Genomic DNA, 22,542 nt, shown 5'->3' on the forward strand with positions numbered 1-22,542 from the left:
GAGAGAAATGGAGAGATGAGTGGAAGACAGAGCAGGGGAGAGAAAGACACCTGCAGACCTGCTTCACTGCCTGTGAAGTGACTCCCCTGCAGGTGGGGAGCCGGGGGCTTGAACTGGGATCCTTACGCCGGTCCTTGCACTTTGCGCCACTTGCGCTTAACCCTCTGTGCTAGCACCCGACTCCCAACTGCTCTTTTAATAATAATACTAAGCTAAGCATTCTTTCAGGTGGTCAGAGTCAGTGGGAAAGGAAAGTTATACATTTTATCTTTCACAGGAAAATGCTGTCTATTGGTGGCCATCTTGTATTGACAAAATCAAATACATCTATATAATATGTATGTACAATTTCACCTACTGCATAACTATAATCAAGGAAAATTCCTCCCAAAGAGTCAGTGTTAGAAGTTACTCACCTATCAGTTTCTGTTCTTTTCTTTGCCAGTCATAAGCATGAACTGGCACCAAAGCCTTAATGTAATAAAATAAGGATTCATGTTGCTAATTAAAATTCTAAAGCTTTAATTACTAGATATACTTTTACATATTGGTTCTGTGAATTCTTCCTCAAAATGTGGAACTAATACATTCATCCGGGAAGGCAACTGAGTATTCATATATAGCTTTAAAATACAAACTTCAGAAACACAGATGTTCTTCCAATTTCTCTCTTGTTTATTCCCAGCTAAATTCAATTTCTGAGCTTTAAAAAGATTTTCTAAACTTTTAGGGGCCAAAAAAAATGACATTATACATTCACATCTGGCTTCATCACCATTTAGAGATGTTAATATAGACATTAAACATCTGGGCTAAGGGGAAAGGATCTATTTGTGAGATTTTAGCTCCCATGACAACTGAAATGTACTGTCTCTCCAACATTCTGTTCTATATGCTCTACTTCTAATACCAATACAGTTCTTTTACTTTTATTTCAAAGTCCCAGAGTAGGCATTTTTTTAAAGCCACATAGTAATAGTATTGATGTGTAGACATTTAACTTCCTATGTTCTTTTGCACTAATAAAATAGCTCACTTGGGTAGTGTGCTCTTTGCCATGTACTCAGCGCAGGTTCCCAATCCATCCTCCACCACACTGAAGAAAGCTTTGGTGTCAGGAGGTTTTTCCTCTCCCTCTCTCTCTCCCTGCCTCTATCCAAAAACAAAACAAAGCAAAAACAAACAAAGCAAATTCTTTTTTCTTTTTTGTTATTATTATTTTTATTTATTTATTGGATAGAGACAGACAGAAATCCAGAGGGAAGGTGATAAAAGAGAAGGGAGAGACCTGCCAAACTTCTTCACCACTCGCAAAGATTTCCCCTTGCAGGTGGGGACCAGGGCCTCAAACCCAAGCCCAGATGTTGTTGTGGCGGTCTGGTGTCCGGCTGCACCGTGGAGAAGAGAGCGGATGTCCAGAGCAAAGGGGTACACAAATCTTTATTATAGGATGGGGGGGTTTGGTTCAGACCACGTGGAGCCAGCCAGCAATGGCCGTCCCCACTACCTGACCACGGTGGGGAGAGCAGGGAGTGAGATCTCAGAGAGGGAGAGCTGAGAGCCCAGAGGGGGGGGCGGTGAGGGGGCTTTTTATAGGACGACAACCAGGGGTGACGTGTAGGGCCAGGATTGGTTGAAGGGGGCACTGCTAGGATTTCGCTGGGCTTAGTAAAACCTGGGGGCGGAGACTGCATCAGAATAACTCTTCAGCAACACTATAACATGTACCACCTGGCCTCAAACTTCCTTTCTTTATATTCAAATTTTATCAACATTACTTATGATATAGGATATGTGTGGGGAGGGCCAGGCAGTGGCACACCTGGTTGAGTGCACATGTTACAGTGTATAAGGACCCAGATTCGAGCCCCTGGTCCCCACCTGCAGGTGGAAAGATTTGGGAGTAGTGAAGCAGGGCTGCAGGTGTTTCTCTATCTCCCCTTCCTCCTCTATTTCTGGCTGTCTCTACCCAATAAATAAATAAAGATAATTTTTCTTAAAAAGAACATGTATGGGGACTGGGCGGTGGCACACCTGGTTAAGAGTTAAGTGCACATAGTACTAAGTGCAAGGACCCACACCAGGATTCAGGTTTGAACCCCCAGCTCCCCACCTACAGGTAGGAAGCTTCACAAGCTGTCTCCCCCACACCCTCTCAATGTCTCTCTTCCAACCCAATAATAATAATAATAATAAAAACTGCGTGGTCTGGGAGGTGGCAGAGTAGATAAAGCACTTGATTCTCAACCATGAGGTCCTGAGTTCAATCCCTGGCAGCACATGTCTTTTTCATAAATAAATACATTCTTTAAAAAAATTGCTTCCAGGAGTAGTGAATTTGTAGTGCTGTCACCAAGCCCCAGCAATAGCCCTGGATGCAAAAAGAAAGAAAAGAATGTGCATGCTAATAATTACAGTTTACCAAAATAATAATCATGCTTTCAGTACATAAATCAGAGGTGAAAAGCCCTTTGAACATGTTATTTTTTCACTCATTCTTCAAAACTGATGAAGTTGGTGACATAATTTAGATCTCACAGTTATGAAATCTCACCTATAGAGAAAGGAGCAACATTGACTCAGATACTTGCTCTAGTGCCTTCTATATGCTAGGCACCAGAAAAAAAAAACATAATACAAATTATTGAACCACGGATGGCCTACCTTCACAAAGCTTAGTATTTATGGTTTGCCTAGAGGTGAACAAATATGGAACAGTGGCAATAACAGAAGCTAAGGCTAACCTCCAAATGAAAAAAGACTTCAGATCCGGCTGATTAAGTTCTAAAATAAAAGTTTGGTGTCATCTGACTTATTCCGTCCCATCACACACTATACATCCAACCCATCAGCTAATCATGTTCCCTCTACCATCAAACAGATCTGGAGTCTGGCTACATCTAAGTACTGTGGCCTAAACCTCAACTGTCCCTGGCTTGGACTTTGATAGTAGCTCCCAACTAACCCCCCCACCCCCAGCTTGCAGTTCTGTCTCCACTTAGTTCTCTAGAGAGCAGCCATCTGAGCCTTGTTCAAATGTTACATCAGTGCTCAATATCATCCTATGCCTCCCACCTGACTCAGAAAAAAAAAGCAAAATCCTCTCTTCCTATGACCTGTCCAAACAAGGAAAAGCCCTCTCATGCCATTTCCCAGCACTCACTCTTAACTGTTCTCCCTCAAACATGTCTGTCATCTTCTCCAGTAAAGATCTTCTGTCTAGAACTTATTTCCCTAGATATCTGTATGTCTGTTCCTTGCTTTCTCAGGTCTCTACCAAATGCTGCCATCTCAGCCAGGCTTTCCCTGACTGTCATGTTTATGATTACATGCCTCTCCTGCCATGTACTCTTCCCCTTTACTACCCCACAGATAACAGTCTGTTTACTTTATTTGGATGACTTTCCTAGCTTTCTTCACCTTCAAAAACTTACACACATCTCTCCCCAACACCTAGTCATGATTTCACACAGGTGGTCTGAAATCAGTCATGGTCAACAAAACTAACATTTATACCTGTTTTGTTTCCCCTGAAGACCAAATTACTATCATACACTCTCCTTCAACAATAAATAGGTTCCACAAAGCCAGAGTCTTTGTTCAACGCTTTCTCCACAAGAACTACAGTGCCAGGCAGTTGAAGAACTTGGTTAAGTGTTCACATTACCGTGAACAAGGACCCAGGTTCAAACCCCTGGTCCCCACCTGCAGGGGGAAAGCTTCACAAGTGGCGAAGCAGGTCTGCAGGTATCTCTCTGTCTTTTTTCCTCCAATATTTTCAGTACTGCTATAAACACATTTGCTGATTTACAAAATCAGACAAATTCCCTAAGCCCATTCAGTTCTCTAAGGGGATTTCTCTCCATGAACAGAGAGAACAGAAATTGCCAGTGGGCCTGAGACACTAGAAAGACCTCTAGTGGACAAAGGATAAGTGTCAATCAGAAAAATCATGGTGTCATAGGAGAAAGTTTGAAACTTTTTAAGATCTACTACTTTAAATGTTGAGTGCAAAACCACATTTTTAGGAGTTAAGAAGCAATTTAACAGAAACCCTGAAGGAAACACCAAACAGAGAAAAACACGCAGAAGAAAAATGTTATTTCAATTACAGTGCAGATAACTCTGGTAAGTGAAATATTTATATTTGAGAGAGAACATCAATGTCTCACTTCAACAAGTTAATAGGATCCTAACAAGATTTAAGTGAAAATGTTAGAATGTGATGAGCTTAGTGAATCCCATGCAGGTGGTCAGAATTCTGCTAGCAAAGTAGGGGATTCTGTGACAAAAATAACAAAGCATTCACAGTGCCAAGTGCTTACTGTGCAAAGAAGTTCCTTATGTATAAAAAGAAGGCATGCTATTTTTCCTTATCTTGGATCTACCAATACATCCTAAGCAGCTTGTTTGTAGTTATACAACTTATTACTAAAATGTTCCTTATATGATTCCACTTTTTCAGTCACTACCTGAGGTAGAAAGTTAATCTATCCTTGGCAACAAAGCTCCCAAATGGTTGGTTTAGCTACACACAGACCCTTAGCCTGATGTGGATAGAGCTCTGGATTTTTTTTTTTCCATCAGGGTTATCAAAGGGGCTAGTGTCTATATGAAAATACACCACTCCTGGTCGCCATTTTTTACCTTTATTTGATAGAATTGAGAAATTAAGAGGAGAAGGAGTGATAGAGAAGGAGACAGAGAGACACCTACAGTACTTGCTTCACCACTTGTGAAGCATCTCCCCTGCAGGAGAGGGGAAGGGGCTAGAACCCAGGCCCTTGTGTGTGGTAATGTGTATGGTTAACCAAGTGTGTCACCACTTGGCCCCAAGCTTTATAACTTTCTAAATGCAGCTGACATTTCTTTCACATGACCTAACAGTGCAGTAGGGCAGATATTAAAGGACTTGTTTTATGTTCTGAATGTCAACACTCAAGAAGGTTTATAACTCAGGAGTTAAAGAAAATACAGTAACTAAACTCACAGTCCACAGATTAAAAGAACCTCTGGCCTTTGTTGCCACATGGCACTGATTCTCTTGGAGAAGATTTTGGTCTCTTTAGGGGTGCATACTAGGTTTGGAGAGATTACAGGTTTATTGCAGGTCTACAGTCCTCACCAGAAAGTTTCAGATAGTCAAAACTCACCTGGAGAAGGCAGGAGTAGGGACCCTGTCAGATGCATATGATGCCAAAGTAGTGGTTCATTCATTCTTGTGATACCGCCTTTCTAATGTCTACCCTTTGTTAAATGCTCCAGAAAATGTCTGAGGTACATGGCCTCTTCATTACTAAAGACACTTCAGTAACTGAATCTTTAATCTAACAGATGAGACATTATCCTATTTAAGGACCAAGGATGGGTAGGGGTATAGGAAAAGTGATACATCATTGCAGTAAAATCTCTTAACAATAGAGATACTTTGTTTAAAATAATATTTTTAAAACACGTACACCATTTATGTTCTGCCCAGTGTCACAAATATTGTACCTACTATATAAATATCATTGTGCTATGTTTCAAAGGACAGGAAAATGAGTGAGAGAAGGCTCTTCTCTTTGAGGAATCACTATTATAATGAAAAAAGCTAAAATGATACAAGAAGTTTGCTTGTGTATACCTTCTTTTAAAATATTTTATTTATTTTAAATGAAAGATGCCAGATAGATGCCAATGCATTGGTCAGCTCTGGTTTATGGGGGTGTTGTCAATTAAACCTGGGACCTCAAAGCCTCATTCATAAGATTTATTTTTGCAGAATCATTATGCTATCTCCCAAGCCCTGTGTCTGCCTTTTTAAATATCATCTACTATGAGAGCCAGGAGGTGGCACAGCAGGATGCATCTGACCTATGAACATGAGCTCCTGGGTTTGATCTTTGTCATCACATGGTTCTCTCTCTCATGAATAAACTATTTTAAAATAAAAACCTATACTAAATAGTATGCAACACTTCTCTGGAAGTTTAGGGTCACCATAATGAACATCAGTTGCTGTCCTGAGTCCCTTCCACTAGGCACAACTGTCATTAGAAATGAGTCAGACATAGGAGTTAGGCGATATTGATCACTGATGTCAACCAAGAACTTGCTTTTGAATTACACCAAAGCAAAGTACCCTTGGAAAGGAGTGGGTGAAGTGGCATTGAGTTCTGGTATGTGATGGTGGAAAATTATCTAAGTTGGGGGTGAGAGTGTTTTGCAGTTATCATGAGGAAACAAGAAATTATACTCATGTGCCAATAATTGTACTAAAAACTACTACCCCCCACACAATAAAACCAATTTTTTAAAATTGGGAGATATTCTCTTCCCTGATCCAGCTTTCTGGTCCTTTTTCCAGTCATGACATAAACTCCCAAGACAATTATTTGGGTCCACCTGCAAGTCAGATGTCAGGCTCGGGGGGGGGGGGGGGGGACCTAGTATAGCCACAGGCCCTTTGGAATATAACTAAAATATGTCTACTAGCTACCTATGAAACAGAGACCTCTCCAACTCTTCATCTGCACTACTCCAGCCTTTAGGTTCATGATTAGTCAATAAGTTGTTTGGCTTTATATGTTAACTCTCTTTTTAGCCACCAGGTTCCAGATGCTAGTATGATGCCAACCAGACTTCCCTGGACAGACAACCCCACCAATGTGTCCTGGAGCTCTGATTCCCCAGAACCCCACCCCACTAGGGAAAGAGAGAGGCAGGCTGGGCGTATGGATCGACCTGTCAATGCTCATGTTCAGCGGGGAAGCTATTACAGAAGCCAGACCTTCCACCTTCTGCATCCCGCAATGACCCCGGGCCCAAATTCCCAGAGGGTTAAAAAACAGGAAATCTATCAGGGAGGGTAAGGGAGGAAATACGAAGTTCTGGTGGTGGGAACTGTGTGGAGCTGTACTCCTCTTATCCTATGGTTTTGTCAACATTTCCTTCTTATAAATAAATTAAAAGAAAAAAGAAAAATGTGCTTTCTGCATTCCTGAACTGAAGATGTGGATCAACGGAGAGGTGGAGTTTGCTTCCTATTCTTTTCTTGTTTATCCCTCCTATTCTATGAGTGAAATATTTACTACATATAATAAATGTGCTTTGCACAAGCAGAAAACTGTCACAGGTAATAGTGACACCTTCCCAGCCAGTGTCTGGATTTGTTGTCAATATTATCTTTTACTCTTCTTTAATACCACTTCCCACTTCTCACCCTCCTCCTACCACCTGAGTTTCCTTACCACTAGACTCTACCCTTATCACATACTCTGCTAGTCTTTACTCTTCTTCATCTTCTCACATTACAGTGTACACAAAGAACAATAAAGACCAGAGGTCCATTCACTGTTCTTCACGGTCCAAAGACTACCATCCTAGTGCCTGATCTAACACTGTGCCCAGTTCCACCTCATGATTCTAATTTAATAGGTATTTTTCAATTTATTTTTAAGTATTTTATTTTTATATTTATTGATATTTTGGATAGAGACAGAGAAACTGAGAGGGGAGGAGGTGGTAGGGAAGAAGAAAGAGAGACTCTGGTGGTGGGAATTGTGTGGAGTTGTACCCCTCTTATCCTATGGTTTTGTCAGTGTTTCCTTTTTACAAATAAAATAAAATAATAATAATAAATAAATAAAAGAAATACAAAGGAAGAAGGAGGAGGAGGAGAAGGAAAAGGAGAAGGAGGAGGAGGAGAAGGAGAAGGAGAAGGAGAAGGAGAAGGAGAAGAAGAAGGAGAGATACCTGAAGCACTGTTTCACCACTACTGAAGCTTCCTCTCTGCGGTTGGGGACTGGGGGTCATTACAGATTGCAATATGTGCACTCTACCAGGTAGCTGTGTCACTACCTCACCCCACTTTCCCTTTATATTTTACGAACAATATATATTTTGACTACAATGAATGGTTCAGGGTCTGAGTTGTAGCACTCTTTTTGTGTAGTTTGAGCTTTCTAGAAAGGATGAACACCACTCTGATATTTCTTCCTCTCATCTCATGATGGAAAACCTACAGATGGGGGAATCACCTAAAGCTGACATCTAAAAGGCAGGATGATCACAATGTGTGGTGCATACAGCATCTGATTATTTCACCCCACATAAATATATACCTGCAATTAAAAAGCAATATTTGTTTCTTATTTGTAGAATGAACAATTTCATAGTGTCCTTTTATTTTAATTTCCTTGCAAACACTCATTAAAGTTAGCACATATATTCTAAATGTGTTGAAAGTAGTAACAATTACATTATTGTGTCATAAGGCAGTGTGAAATACATCACTATAAATTTTTTTAAATGGCTGTTACAAATATAAGAACAGCATCAATCTACTAAGCAAAAATGGGCTTCATTTATGTAAGAATTTTCTCTTTTTCCTGATCATCATATGAACAAGAGCCAGAAAATGTATGTCTCTGGTCTAAGCACAGATTTACCCTCTGGGTTATTTTCTGAGAAAATCACTTCCTATGGTCCCCCTACCAGCTTTGAAATATTACACCCTTCACCGTATATATAAAAATCCCAGCATTTCACTTTGACCCATTTCAAACATACTTGGCAAAATTTCAGATGTTGAGAATTGCAAGGTACCCATTCATATTATGTGACATCAGCCATCTGCCCTGACCATAAGGACAGAGTCCAGATATTTCTCCAGTGTGATATTATAAAGTCAAAGTGTTTTTGGTGCTTATGTAATGCTTTTGCAAATTTTTGCAGGTGATAAGTGGATTCTTGCTTTTCCCCAACTGGGACCCCCTCTACTCACATGCATGTGAGTTCTTTTCTTATGCTTTGTGTCCACTTGTGCATGCTTGTACTTTTATTGTCATCAATTATCTCCCTCTCCATCTCCTTTTCAACCCCCTTCTTTCCTACTCTCCCCTGCAACTGATACTGAGTCATCTGGGTGCCATTAAAACTGTTATTAAGAGGAGTTGGGCGGTAGCGCAGCTGGTTAAGCACATGTGCAAAGCGCAAGGACCAGCTTAAGGATACCAGTTCGAGCCCCCGGCTCCCCAACTGCAGGAAAGTCACTTCACAAGTGGTGAAGTAGGTTTGTAGGTGTTTATCTTTCTCTCCCCCTCTCTGTCTTCCCCTCCTCTCTCCATTTCTCTCTGTCCTATTCAACAATGGCAACATCAATAATGACAATAATAACTATAATAACAACAAAGTTACAAAGTGGGTACTTATTTTCTTAGTATCAAACTAGTCTCCACTTTTTCCTGATCCTTCTTCCTTTTAGTTTTCTTTCATGGTTTACCAAACAAAAGAATTAACATACTTACTATAGTTAATAATGTTGTAATATACATCTGCAATTTGCTAAAAGAGTGTATCATAAACATTTTAGCACAAGAAAAAAAACTAGTATGTGATTTGATGGGTATTAACTAGATTATTTATGATCATGTCATAATAAACAGGTACATATGCCAAGGAATTTAGTTGTAAAACCAAAATACTATGAGTCAGTTATATCACAATAAAAGAAAAGTTTTAAGAACCACGTATTTTTAGTAAACAGACCTAAATAAAACACTACTCAATATAATAATTTTAACAGACTATAAGCTGTCAAATCCAGTTGATTGTACCTAAGTTGGCTTCAAAACATTCAATACAAATAGTTTAGCAGTGCCAGTACATTTTTGTTATTGTCACAGAAACTATTCAAATATTCTTATTGTTATTTTGCTCCCACCCCACAAAAAGTTTGAAATAAAAGTATTTTATATTGTTGCAAATATTACATTATAAAATGAATTAGCAGGTGCCATATTTCAATTTATGCCAGTGATTTTTTTGCTCCCATCACTTAATCCAGCTCTGCACACGCGCACACACACACACACTCATTTGTTAGGCATCAAGAATTACAATACTTAGAAGAATAATCCCTCACTCTAGATGTTTAAATGTTAAATGCTAAATATACACTGAAGGATTAGAAGCAAGGAACATACAAACATGACTCAGTCACACATCTGGTTCAGCTCTATGTGGATGTCGGAATACATCAGTCATTTTGGATTTATTTAAAATGAGAGAAATCAAGTCACGATTCATGTGGTCTCAAAGGTCTGTTTAAATGATGATGAAGACCTATGGTACTCCCTGAAGTATGGCTGATTCTACCGGCCTTATTAAGAATATACATTTCTGACATTTTAAACATCTTAAGTCAGTGTTACTTGGGGAAAACAATGTTACAGCATGTAATTTAGGTTATTTCAATGGAGCAAATTCAATCTTCAATCATCATTTCTAATGCTTTTGAGCAATGCTTCTTTTGTAAAGGCACTTTACACAATACAGCCAGTAACCATAGAATGTGACTTAACAACCAATTATTTACACCTAGTTTGCAAAAAAAGTAAGACTCTCTCTGCAGCTGGAGCTTTGCCTAAAAGCCTGGGATTGTCCCTGGCATGACACCTTGCTCTTGTTTGTGGCAATGTCACAATGACTTCCATTCTGCTGATATGCTCATAAATGCTTTCCAAGATTTTGATTCCATACTCAAGCATTCTCTTTTCCTTTTGCCAATTCTCCAGTCATTCATATCCAAACAATCACTTAGAAGAGTCACTGTCTTATAGAGATTTTAATACTATATTATTAAATAATTTGGGGTGATTTTTTTTTCCTGTGGGGAAAGCTGATGAAGGATTACTACAGGAAGATGAGCCAAGGGAAAACTATTTTAACCATTGGCAGCTAAGCTGTTAAGTAGTCAAAGAAAAGAGAAAAGTGCCCCAGGAAGATTCATTTCTAATAAGATGATGTATAACACACCTAGGAAGGGACAAGCAAAGTACATCTTCCCCAAAATGGTGCAGTAAAGAGGAGCAGACAGTATGAAGAACACTCATTTTTTCTAATTTATTAGTTTCTGGACACCATGTTTAAGAGATAGAGTTATTCCTGATGGCTGAGAAAGATGTGAAAGGGTCTTTGACTGGATTCTTTAGGGTTTTTTATGCATATTATCATATTGTCTTCAAATAGTGGCAATTTGACTTCTTTTATTGGTATTTTTAATTAGTGATTCAATATTAATTTACATAACTGTATGCCAATGTGGCACAGTTCCATACCATTCCCACCACCAGAGTTCTGAATCCCTGATCCTTCCATTGTAGTCCACCGCAAGGTAGCAGACATGGGTTAACCATCATCTCTACAGCTATTGGTCTACATTTGTATGTTAATTTCTACCTTTTTCATTCAGGTCCATTCCTTTCTTCTCCTCCAAGCCACACATAACCCTATTACTTCATTCAAATATCTCTCCCCTTTTCGTCCTCTTTCTCTGAGAGTTGATGGAGCCCTTCTCTTTAATTATTTTCTCTTCCCTAATTGCTATGGCTAGAACTTCCAACACTATGTTAAATAGTAACTGTGATAGTGGGCAGCCCTGTCTACTACCTGATCTAAATGGGAATGCTTTCACTCTTCTACCATTGATTATGATGCTGGCTGTAAGTTTCTGTATATAAATTCAACTAGATTTAGGAATGTTCCATCTATTACCAATTTTTGTTATGTTTTGATTATAAAAAAAATCTTGAATCTTGTCTGTGTCTACTGAAATAATTATGTGGTTCTTTGTTTTTCTTTTGTTGATGTGTACTGAATGGGTCTTGTAGCCCTGGGAATTATTAACCAATATAGTAAGGCTGCAGGTTACAAAATTAATATACAAAAGTCAGTGGCATTCTTCTACACAAACAACTAAATCAAAAGAAGGAATTCGAAAATCAATCCCATTTACTACAGCAGTAATAACGATCAAGTTGGGGTCAGGCGGTAGCACAGAGGGTTAAACGCACATGTCACTGTGCACAGGGATGCAGGTAAGAATCTCTGTTTGAGCCCCTGGCTCCCCACCTGTAGGGAGGTTGCTTCACAAGCAGTGAAGCAGGTTTTCAAGTGTCTATCTTTCTCTCCCTCTCTCTATCTTCCCCTCCTCTCTCAATTTCTCTCTGTCCTATCCGACAGCAATAAACACAAAAATAGGAAAAATTGCCTCTATAAGCAGTGGATTAGTAGTGCAGGCACCAAAACCCAGTGACAATCCTGGAGGAAAAAAAAAAAAAAAAACACAGTCAAGTATGTAGGAGTAAACTTAACAGAAGAAGTGAAAGACTTGTATACTGAACAATAACTATTGATGTAAACAGAAAAAATACAGAGAGAAATGGAAAGATATCCAATGTTCATGGACAGGAAGAACTAACATAATCAAAATGAATATTTGACCCGGAGCCATATGCAGATTTAATGCAATCCCTATGAAGGTCTCACTAGATTTCTTTAAGAGGATAGAACAAAAGCTACAAATGTTTATCTGGAATTTTAAAATACTTAAAATTGCCAGAGAAATCTTGAGGAAAAAATGAACAAGCCTGGAAGTACTATGCTCTAGATATCAAACTATATTATAAGGCAATTATTTGTAGTCAAACCTGCCTAGTATTGGAATAAAACAGATACAGTGACTAGTTGAATAGAACTGAGAGCCCAGAAATAAGCCCCTACATCTGTAGACATCTACTTTTTGACAAGGGGGACAAAAATATTAAATGGAGAAGGAAGTTACTTCAACAATGGTTTTGGTGAAATTAGTTTGAAACATGCAGAATAGTTAAGCTGAACCACTTCACCTCATCATACACAAAAGTGAACTCCAAATGGGTAAATGATTTGGATGTTAAACCAGAAACCAGAAACTATTTAAAGGAAATCACTGGCAGAGCTCTTTTAAATCTAAGTTTTACAAGCATCTTCTATGACTCAAATCCACTCACAAGAAAGACTAAAATTAACTAATCTGGCTATATCAAATTGAAAAGTTTTTGCACAACAAAAGAAACCACCACTCAAAGTGATTCTTTACAGACTGGGAGATCTTTATATATCAGAAATCCTACAAAAGGCTAATAACCAAAATATACAGAGTTCACCAAACTCACCAACAAGAAAACAAACAAACCCATCCAAATGTAGGAAGAGAATATGAATAGCATATTCATTAGAAGAGATCCAAAAGGGAAAAAACATGAAAAAATGCTCAAAATCATTGATTATCAGTGAACTGCAAATTAAGACAGCAATGAGACACCGCTTCACTCCTATGAGAATGTCATACATCAGAAAGGATAGTAACAACAAATGTTGGAGAGAGCAAGGAACCCTCCTGCACTGATGGTGGGAATGTCAATTGGCCCAGCCCCTGTGGAGAGCAGTCTGGAGAACTCCAAGAAGGCTAGGAATGGGCCTAACCTATTAACCCTGTAATTCCTCTCCTGGGGATATATCCTAAGGAAACAAACACATCCTTTCAAAAAATATATATATGTGTATACCTATGTTTATAGCAGCACAATATAGAATAGCAAAAAACTGGAAGCAACCTAGATGTCCAAAAGAGATGAATGACTAAGAAAGTTGTGGTATATATACATAATGAAATACTATTCAGGTATTAAGAACGATGAAGCTACCTTCACTTCCTCTTGGATAGAGCTTGAAGCAATCATGTTAAAGTCAGATAAAATAGAAATAGAAGGATCAGTGTGAGATGATCTCACTCCTGGGTAGAACTTAGAAACAAGAACAGAAAAGAAAAACATAAGGTAGAACACTGAGCTGCTTGGCATATTATACCCAAGCAAAGGATATGGATAGAGACAGCGGTTTTTTTTTTTTTGTAATTTTTATTTATTTATTTATTTATTTTCCCTTTTGTTGTCCTTGTTGTCTTTTTATTATTGTTGTTGTTGTTGATGTCATTGTTGTTGGATAGGACAGAGAGAAATGGAGAGAGGAGGGGAAGACAGAGAGGGGGAGAGAAAGACAGACGCCTGCAGACCTGCTTCACCGCCTGTGAAGTGACTCCCCTGCAGGTGGGGAGCTGGGGGTTCGAACCGGGATCCTCACGCCGGTCCCTGCGCTTTGCGCCACCTGCGTTTAACCCACTGGGCCACCGCCCGGCTCCCGAGACAGCGTTTTTGATGGTGCTCTGAATGTCATCAGATATAAAGAGCAGATTGTTTTTTCTCTTTTTGGTTTTTTGCTAAATGGTTAGAAATATAATTATGGGTACTTTCCAAAAGAGTAATGAGAAAGCAGAACTTAAGGTTCTTGGAATTTTTTTTACCAAAGATATTTTTATAAAATATATTTGAAAATTAATAGATTTTTCTGCTAAGATATAATAGTATAAGGTTTTTTTAATTTGTTGAGATTTCTTTTCAAATCACTTTATTTGGGGGGCTAATGGTTTACAGTACAGCTGTAGATACAGAGGTACAATCCCTTCACTCTCAACTTAGGATTCTTTATATTATCAGGTACTATGGCTCCAAAGGCCCCTTTACACCATACTTCCCCTTCCTTACACAGAAACCTTTGTTTTGATGCAATACACCATGCTTAGTCTAAGTTTGAAACTGTGTTTTCCCTTTTTGTTTTTATTTCTTAAGTTCCAAGGAGATCTATGCATACCTATGCTCATAGAAGCACAGTTTATAATAACTCTAACTTGGTAGCAACCCAGATGCTCAACAATAGATGAATGGTTAAGAAAGTTATAGTATCCATATTATTCAGATAATGAAAATTAAAGATGATGTGCCTGGATAGCCTGAGGAAGTTGGGGTTTCAGGTGGTAGTGCAGTGGGTTAAGCACACATGGAGCAAAGCGCAAGGACCAGCATAAGGATCCCAGTTCAAGCCCCAAGCTCCCCACCTGCAGGGGGGTGAACCAGGGTGGTGAAGCAGGCCTATAGGTGTCTATCTTTATTCCCCCTTCTCTGTCTCCTCTCCTCTCTTGATTTCTCTCTGTCTTATCTAACAATAATGACATCAATGGCAACAATAACAACAACAACTAGGGCAACAAAATGGGAAAAAATGGCCTCCAGAAGCAGTAAATGAGTAGTGCAGGCACCAAGCCCCTACAATAACCCTGGAGGTAAAAAAAGAAAAAAAGAAAAGAAAGATGATGAAGTTGTCTATTTTGCCTAATCTTATCTGGAACTTGAAGGAATTATATTAAACGTGATAAGCCAAAAAGAAAAGAACAAATACTGGTTGATGTTACTCAGAGGTGGAATCTGCTGTTTTTCTTAGCTTAGTCTGGTAATAAAAAGTCCTATCTCCATTGTGGCTCAAATATTATTATTTGGAAAACAGCTTCTTCATATCCATACACCCCTACTCTTCTCCACCAAGCACAGGTTGAGGGCTTTAGAACAGGAGTGCAGTCAGCAGCTAGGGGCATATTCCTTACCTGGCACAGGAAGCGTGAGGTGGCAACAGTCAGTTCCTGAGGACAATTCCCAGAAGAGTTCACAAGCAGGTTAATCTGTCTTCTGAGGGGACTGTCATTACATACAATACACCTTAAACCCTGAAACAGAAGCATTTTACCAAACTGAGTGTGTTTTTGTGAACTGTGAAGTTATCACAACAACCTCATGCTTACACTACCCTGTGCTGCTGGTGGCATATTAAAATGGAGAGTGAGTCTGTCTGTGTACTTTAAAAATGGAGAGTGAGTCTATCTGTGTACTTTACTCCTCAGTATGTCCCCAGAGCAGAGGTGAAGAGGCTGCTTCTCTGCAATGTGCTGACTCCCTTTCCTGCTTTTCATCCATTCATTCACAGCCATCCACTCTGTTGTTTGCTTCATGGGATCCAGGTCCTACACCTGTGTTCATGGTTCAATATGCACAAGATACTCCTAGAAGCCAATAGATCAGAACAGGTCTCAGAAAGATACAGGTGGAAGTGTTGAGGGGCCACCCACTTCAGAAGAGGGATAGAGATGGAGCAGAGTCTCACTACACAGCGTGTACCTGCAGGCCAACAGCTATGGTATCACATGGGAGCCTGCTCACATGGAGAATCCTAGTGGCCACGCAACACCCACTGAGCCAGAGTCTGCATCATAACAAGTAATGAGTCTATATTAGTATATATACTAGAGCCATGTTGTGGAATAGGAGGGCAGGTTTCTTAAATACAAGGTTTCAGTACATAAATATGTATTTACTTATACAAGTTAGTTTAAAGAAATATCCACAGTAAGCCTTAAATGCATGCTCTCTCACTATTTGCTTGTTTTTAGACAGAAAGCTAAAGGGAGGTAAAGAAAACAAAAGAGGAAGGAAAAGGAACACCACAGCATTTACCACTAATCCAATGTAGTGGCTGGGGTCTCAAATCCAGATTCTTATGTGCTTCTCTACTGGGTGAACCCTCTCCCAGTAATGCTCCTAGTTTCTCCCCCACCCCCCTACCACAATGTACCTTCTGCCACCAGACATCTTTAATTGTGTTAGTAGCAAGTAGGTATAGTCTAATACTGAGTAAGAATTTCTATCAAAAAAGGGAGGGTGAACAGAGCAACAGTGAATTAAGTGTATTTATCTAAAGATACAACTTCAGATTGAAGTAAAGGGCACTGACAAGCCTGGTCCCTTGCTGCTGCAAATCCTTTTCATGGGCCAGTTACACTATATTACATGATTTAATCTTTTTATTTTTTTAAAGGTAGTCTCAAAAATTAAATGCTTAAAAATGTATAGAACTTTGATGCCCTACTTTCAATTTAGTCAGATCCTGCCTTTAGTTTCCCTATCTGATCTTTCTCAACTTCTGTTGAGGAGTGGGATCATCCCATACTCATCTTTATCTTTCTGACTTAGCTCACTTAATATAATTCCTTCTAGCTCTGACCAAGATGAGTCAGAGAAATTGAGTTCATTGTTCATTGGGCACCTGGGTTGCTTCCAGGTTTTAGCTATTATGAATTGTGCTGCTATGAACATAGGAGTACACACCTCTTTTTGGTTGGGTGTTATGGAGTCCTTGGGGTAGATCCCCAGGAGAGGAATTACTGGGTCATATGGAAGGTCCATATCTAGCCTTGTGAGAGTTCTCCAGATAGCTCTCCACAGTGGCTGGACCAATTTATATTCCCACCAGCAGTGCAAAAGGGTTCCTCTGTCCCCACAGCCTCTCCAGCATTTGTTGCTGCTGTCCTTTTTGATGTATGCCATTCTCACAGGAGTGAGGTGGTATCTCAATGTTGTCTTTAAAACCCTGTGGTGAGTGGCAGGGTGGACATGCAGCTTCCTGGGCCAGCGGGGGTGGGGAGAGTGGGGCGGGTGGGTAGGATGGGACACAATCTTTTGGTGATGGTAATGGAGTTTATGTACACACCTATTAAATTGTAGTTATATAAATCACTAATTAATATGAGAGGGGGAAAATTGATTGTATGTCTAACAAAGGGACTTTTCAAAGTTAACCCAATTACAAAATAATGTGATGAAAACAGTAACTATACATTGTCTTCTCGAACCTTAAGAGAGCAGGAACCTCACATTTCCACTATAGAGCCTAAACTTCCCCAGCCCTGGGACCCTAGGGTACAGCCCACTTTCCCATATGCTTCTCCCAATTCTTATCGAATAATACTGCATCCGCTGATTGCAACCTAATCAACGCAATGAGTGGCACCCCAGCATGCTTCACTTCAGACTGTGTCCAGAGACTTCAGGTGTGGAACGACAACCCTTCAGCTTCATCACTTGGGTGAGACCTTTCCTTTCATAGTATTCTCTAATTCCATCCCAGGTGGTTCACTTCCTAACAATGTCCCAAAACCTAGATATAGACCAGGTTCAGGAGATAGAGCCTATGTTCACAGGTATCCATAAACTAGAGCAAATATATACCTGAAAGCAGTAGTACACTAGAGTGTGCAGTGAGTACCCCCCAAGACTTCATCTCTACTATTCCAACCTTTGGGTCCATGATAGCTCAACAATTTGTTTGGCTTTGTATGTTAACTCTCTTTTCAGCCCCCAGGTTCCAGATGCCATCAGGATGCCGGCCAGGCTTCCCTGGACTGAAGACCCCTCCAATGTATCCTGGAGCTCAGCTTCCCCAGAGACTCACCCTACTAGGGAAAGAGAGAGGCAGACTGGGAGTATGGATCGACCAGTCAATGCCCATGTTCAGCGGGGAAGCAATTACAGAAGCCAGACCTCCCACCTTCTGCAACCCACAATGACCCTGGATCCATGCTCCCAGAGGGATAGAGAATGGGAAAGCTATTGGGGAGGGGATGGGATATGGAGATTGACTGGCAGGAACTGTGTGGAGTTGTACCCCCACCATCCTATGATTTTGTTAATGTCTCCTTTCTTAAATAAATAAATAAATATTTTTTAAAAAATGTATAGAACCTGGATTCATCCAAATCTGATTGTGAGAGTTTAAGTTTGGAATATAAATATCTTCTTGATTCTTTCAAGATAATAGAAAATTTTTAGAGAACTATACCACTACCACTTGGTCTATAATTGAAAATGACTTTATTGAAGAATACCGTAGAAATAATCAATCTAACTGTAATAAAGATAAACTCTTCATAATAATATGCTTCATTTTCAAGGTTATTTTTCAAAATCATTATTTAGTATCATTAAATTTGACAAATATAGCTTGTTCAAATTTCTTGCTCTCTCCTACCTATTTTAACTTAAAAACTTTGGATACTATAAACAGAGTTGAGGGTATATAAATGGATACATTATTATTTTCTCTAATTATTAGAGTTATATTTAGTGGCATTCTTTTTTTCTAAATGGTAAAACAAAAGAAGTAAAAAAACATGCAAAAACTAAGAAATATTCCACGGACATTTTAATGGCTACTATTTCACCTCTGTCTATATGGATGTGTTTACTTATTTATGGATGGAGGAGAGACCAGTGCAGCACTCTATTGTTTATAATTTTCCATTTCTTTTTGTTTTTCTTGTTTTTATGCAATGCCAGAGACTGAACCTAGAGCTTTATACATGCAAGGCATATATTCTACTGTCATGTACCAGTACCCAGATGTAGATGTTTTAAGTAGGATTTCTGAGTGTATATGTGTTTTTTTATGTGAATGTGTATATCTGTATGAAAGCTAAGTGGAAATTGCTATTTCAGTCAGCAAATTATTCATATAACTCTTCACACACAAAAAGTAGTCTTGCCCTGGGTATGTCTGATAACAACATATTTCATAGACACTATTACCAGCTAGTCAGTCACTCAATGCTTGGCAATAGGTGTTTTTTTCTGATTTTTCATTTTTACAAAGTTGCTATGAATACCAATTAAGATGTTTCCTCCTCCTTCTCCCCTCCCTCCTCCTCCTCCTTCTTCTTTTCTCTTTCTGTCCTTGGAAAAATCCTCTAAAGAAAATTGTTTTAAAATATTTAAACACAATAAAGTGTGTCCTCAGAAATGTTTTCTCATTTATATCACCAAAAGACATCTTTCTTTAAAACAAAAGTTTTTGCCAATAGGAGAGTCAAAAATGTCATCTGCTTGTGCTTGTGGCCATGGCATCTCCCCTGCCTGGTAACTATCCTTTTGTTCTTGTATGCTTTTTTTTTTTAACTGCTTGATTAAAATAAAATATGCAAATAGAATACTAGACAGCGTAATGAGTTGTCACAAAGCAAGTATACTGTCATTGTTCTACACAAGATATAGAATATTAACAGAATCAAACAAGCTCTCATATCTCTGCCAATCTCCTTACTGAAAACTATAGTCCTAACTTAGAAGATTCTGCATGTCCACTTTTTGTCAGCATTTAGGAAAGGATATGTGTGAGAACTGATACCACTCAGAAGTGCTTCAGACAGACACCTTTTATAAACAGCTCCTTTTTAGAGGCAGAAGTTAGCAGGATATATGAGAAGATTCAGGAAGGGCAACAGCAATTTTATTAGAAGAGTATTCATCTTCATTTGTTTAGCCTTCACTCTAGATTATAGCACACTCCAGATTCCATTGCCTCCTAGCCTTTAAATGCTACTTTTAACACTAGTATGAACAGCATATTCTAAGACCACAATAAGAGATAGAAGTATAACGTTCATATACAGGAACACAATTAAAGTACTCTCTTCCTTACCGCTATTATTATATGCTACCCAGAATGGCTTTTGCTTGCTTCCCTAAATCCAAACGCAGAAAATCCCTTCTTTCTTTACAAAGACATACATACACATGAAATAAAATGATAAACATCTTTCAGATTTCAACAGAGTATATGAGGATATGTATATAGAAACACAACTTCTTATATTTTCTTACAGTGGTGCGTATATTGAGGGGTGAATAAATGCGTGAAAATAATGCAATTCCATATAATACCATCTATATAATAAACTACCTGTAAATTTTTCTCTGGAATATTCCACTCTAGTTTCTTCCTATGTAATTTTTAAAAATAAAATAAGCTCATACCATAAATACCATTTCCAACCCTGCTTTATTCACTTAACCTAATAATGTGTTTTCCCATTTGTTTAAATGGTCTTTAAAAACATGAGTCTTTAATGGTTGCAATAATATTCTACCTTGTGAAGGTGCTATAATTTATGCAAGTATTCTATTCGTGGATTTAGTGTCTAGGTTTTTGCCATCTTAATGATGCTGCAAAGCACATCTCTTTACATAAATCTTGCCATATTTTTTTCCTCCTTAGGTTACGCAGCTCAAATTTTCATTTCTGGATTGTAGTTCTTGGCAGTGCAGGCTCCTTTGAAAACAGGGAACAAAGCTATGGTCAGGGCCCAGTTCACTCTTGGATACAGCACTGAAATATATTGTAGGCTCTGCTTCTCTCAGGCAACCCCTGCTGGGACTCTCTTTGGAGGCCTCCCTTCCAGTGCAGGCCAAGCTGAGACTCTCCTCGCCTACACAGAGATCTATTCCACTTCTGTTTTTAGGAAGAAATGCTGGGAGTCAGCCAAACTGAGTCATACAAATATGTCTCCTCTGATTTGCCCCTGCCTCTTTTGTCACTTATATAGTATGGAACATGATGAGAATGTGAGTCAGCAGAAAGGTGAGAAAAGATTTTGCAGTGAGCTCTAAAAGCATGTTTATTTCATGACAAATAAAAAATTTCATTGTTATAATAAAGAAATACTTTACAGTATTTTTATAACAAAATTGGGAGTACAATAAAACATGTAAATAGTCATTTGTTGCTTTTCTTTTCTTTGGGGGGCTGAAATTACTACATAACAGTTTCATCATACCATGTCACAGTGATGCTGTATTGTTGATTACATTTTGCCACCAATAAGGTACTTTTAGAGTTGTTTGTTTTTCCTTAATAGAGCCTACAAGTTATTTAATTGTAAAAATGTGACTTTCTGCAGTGTCTTCTAATATTAAATTATTTAAAACAAGAATGCTTCTCATTGCCATTAAGACAAGCAGCAATGTCTTTACACAAAAGGACTCATCTATCAACTCACTTTGAAACACCCAATTTCCATCTGTTGTTTGTTCTGCATGGAGGAGCATTAGGAGGAAGGATTTACATTTTATTTATTCATGCTTTTTGCTCTTTTTTCTACAGAGGTGCTAAGTTTTCTTCTTATATATCTGAGATTCCTGTTTAATTATTGATGACATTAGTTCTGTCTTGCCATATTTGCTGCAAATATTTTTCCCAGTTTTTGGTACCATACAATTTAATATACTGTGTGGTTTCTATTCAGAAATATTTAGATTTAGGATACTACAATATGTATTTTACTTCAGCATTTTTTATTTTTATAGCTAGTACACTTCTCAAATCCAAAATCATATATGTAAAGCTATGTTCTCTTCTAATGCTATAATGATTTTATATTAAAGAACAAATAAAATGTAATTTTGATAAATTATTTGATTCTTGGTTGATTTTGATGTCATTTTAATAAATGTTTTTATCAATTCTTTCATATGCTGGTTCCTTTAGAGACCATCAAGTTATACAACTGCCTTGACTAAAGATTCTTAGACTGTTTATTAATATAGAACAAAGATTTTAAGATATAGTATTTAATAAAAAATGACAAGCTTCAGAACAGCATAGCCAACATAATGCTATTTACATTTTTTTCAATTTAATTCATTTTTTTTGCCTCTAGAGTTATTGATGGGGCTTTGTCCCTACACTATGAATCCACTGCTCTTGGAGGCTATTTTTTTTTCCTTTTGTTGCCCTTGTTGTTTTATTGTTGTTATGGTTATTACTGTTGTTGTTATTGATGCTGTTGTTGGATAGGACAGAAAAAAATCAAGAGAGATAGGGAAGACAGAGGGGAGGAGAAAAAGATAGACACCTGCAGACTTGCTTCATCGCTTGTAAATCAACTCCCCTGAAGGTGGGGAGCCAGGGGCTCAAACCGGGACCCTTACACAGGTCCTTGTACTTTGTGTCATGTGCACTTAACCCACTGTGAGACCACCCAAACCCCGTTATTTACATTTTTAAATACTGGTGAGTATACATTTATGTAGTAGGTATGTAGTACATATAAAAATTATTTAGAAGAACAGATACTAAAAGGGAAATATCTGAGATTGACTAAAAATTACAATTTTTCTCCTTACTCCACAAGTTTTTCTGTATAACTTGTATATTTAATTTTTAAGTGAAAGGATAACTACT

The 22,542-nt window shown here is 38.4% G+C and overlaps 1 protein-coding gene across 15 annotated transcripts in view; it reads right to left on the minus strand.

The window, feature by feature from the left end:
• The window catches only part of ENOX1 (ecto-NOX disulfide-thiol exchanger 1), a 772,227-nt gene that overhangs the window by 497,566 nt on the left and 252,119 nt on the right, over window positions 1-22,542 (minus strand). For 14 of the 15 annotated variants that reach the window (XM_060194781.1, XM_060194779.1, XM_060194786.1 and 11 more), the window contains one exon: window positions 15,302-15,421. The exons of the other annotated variant lie outside the window; for it this stretch is intronic. The gene's annotated coding sequence lies outside the window, so the exon portion shown is untranslated. The remainder of the gene's footprint in view (window positions 1-15,301; window positions 15,422-22,542) is intronic. 15 annotated transcript variants of the gene reach the window in all.

Source organism: Erinaceus europaeus, chromosome 7 (genome assembly GCF_950295315.1).
Source record: "Erinaceus europaeus chromosome 7, mEriEur2.1, whole genome shotgun sequence".
NCBI classification, from domain to species: Eukaryota; Metazoa; Chordata; class Mammalia; order Eulipotyphla; family Erinaceidae; genus Erinaceus; species Erinaceus europaeus.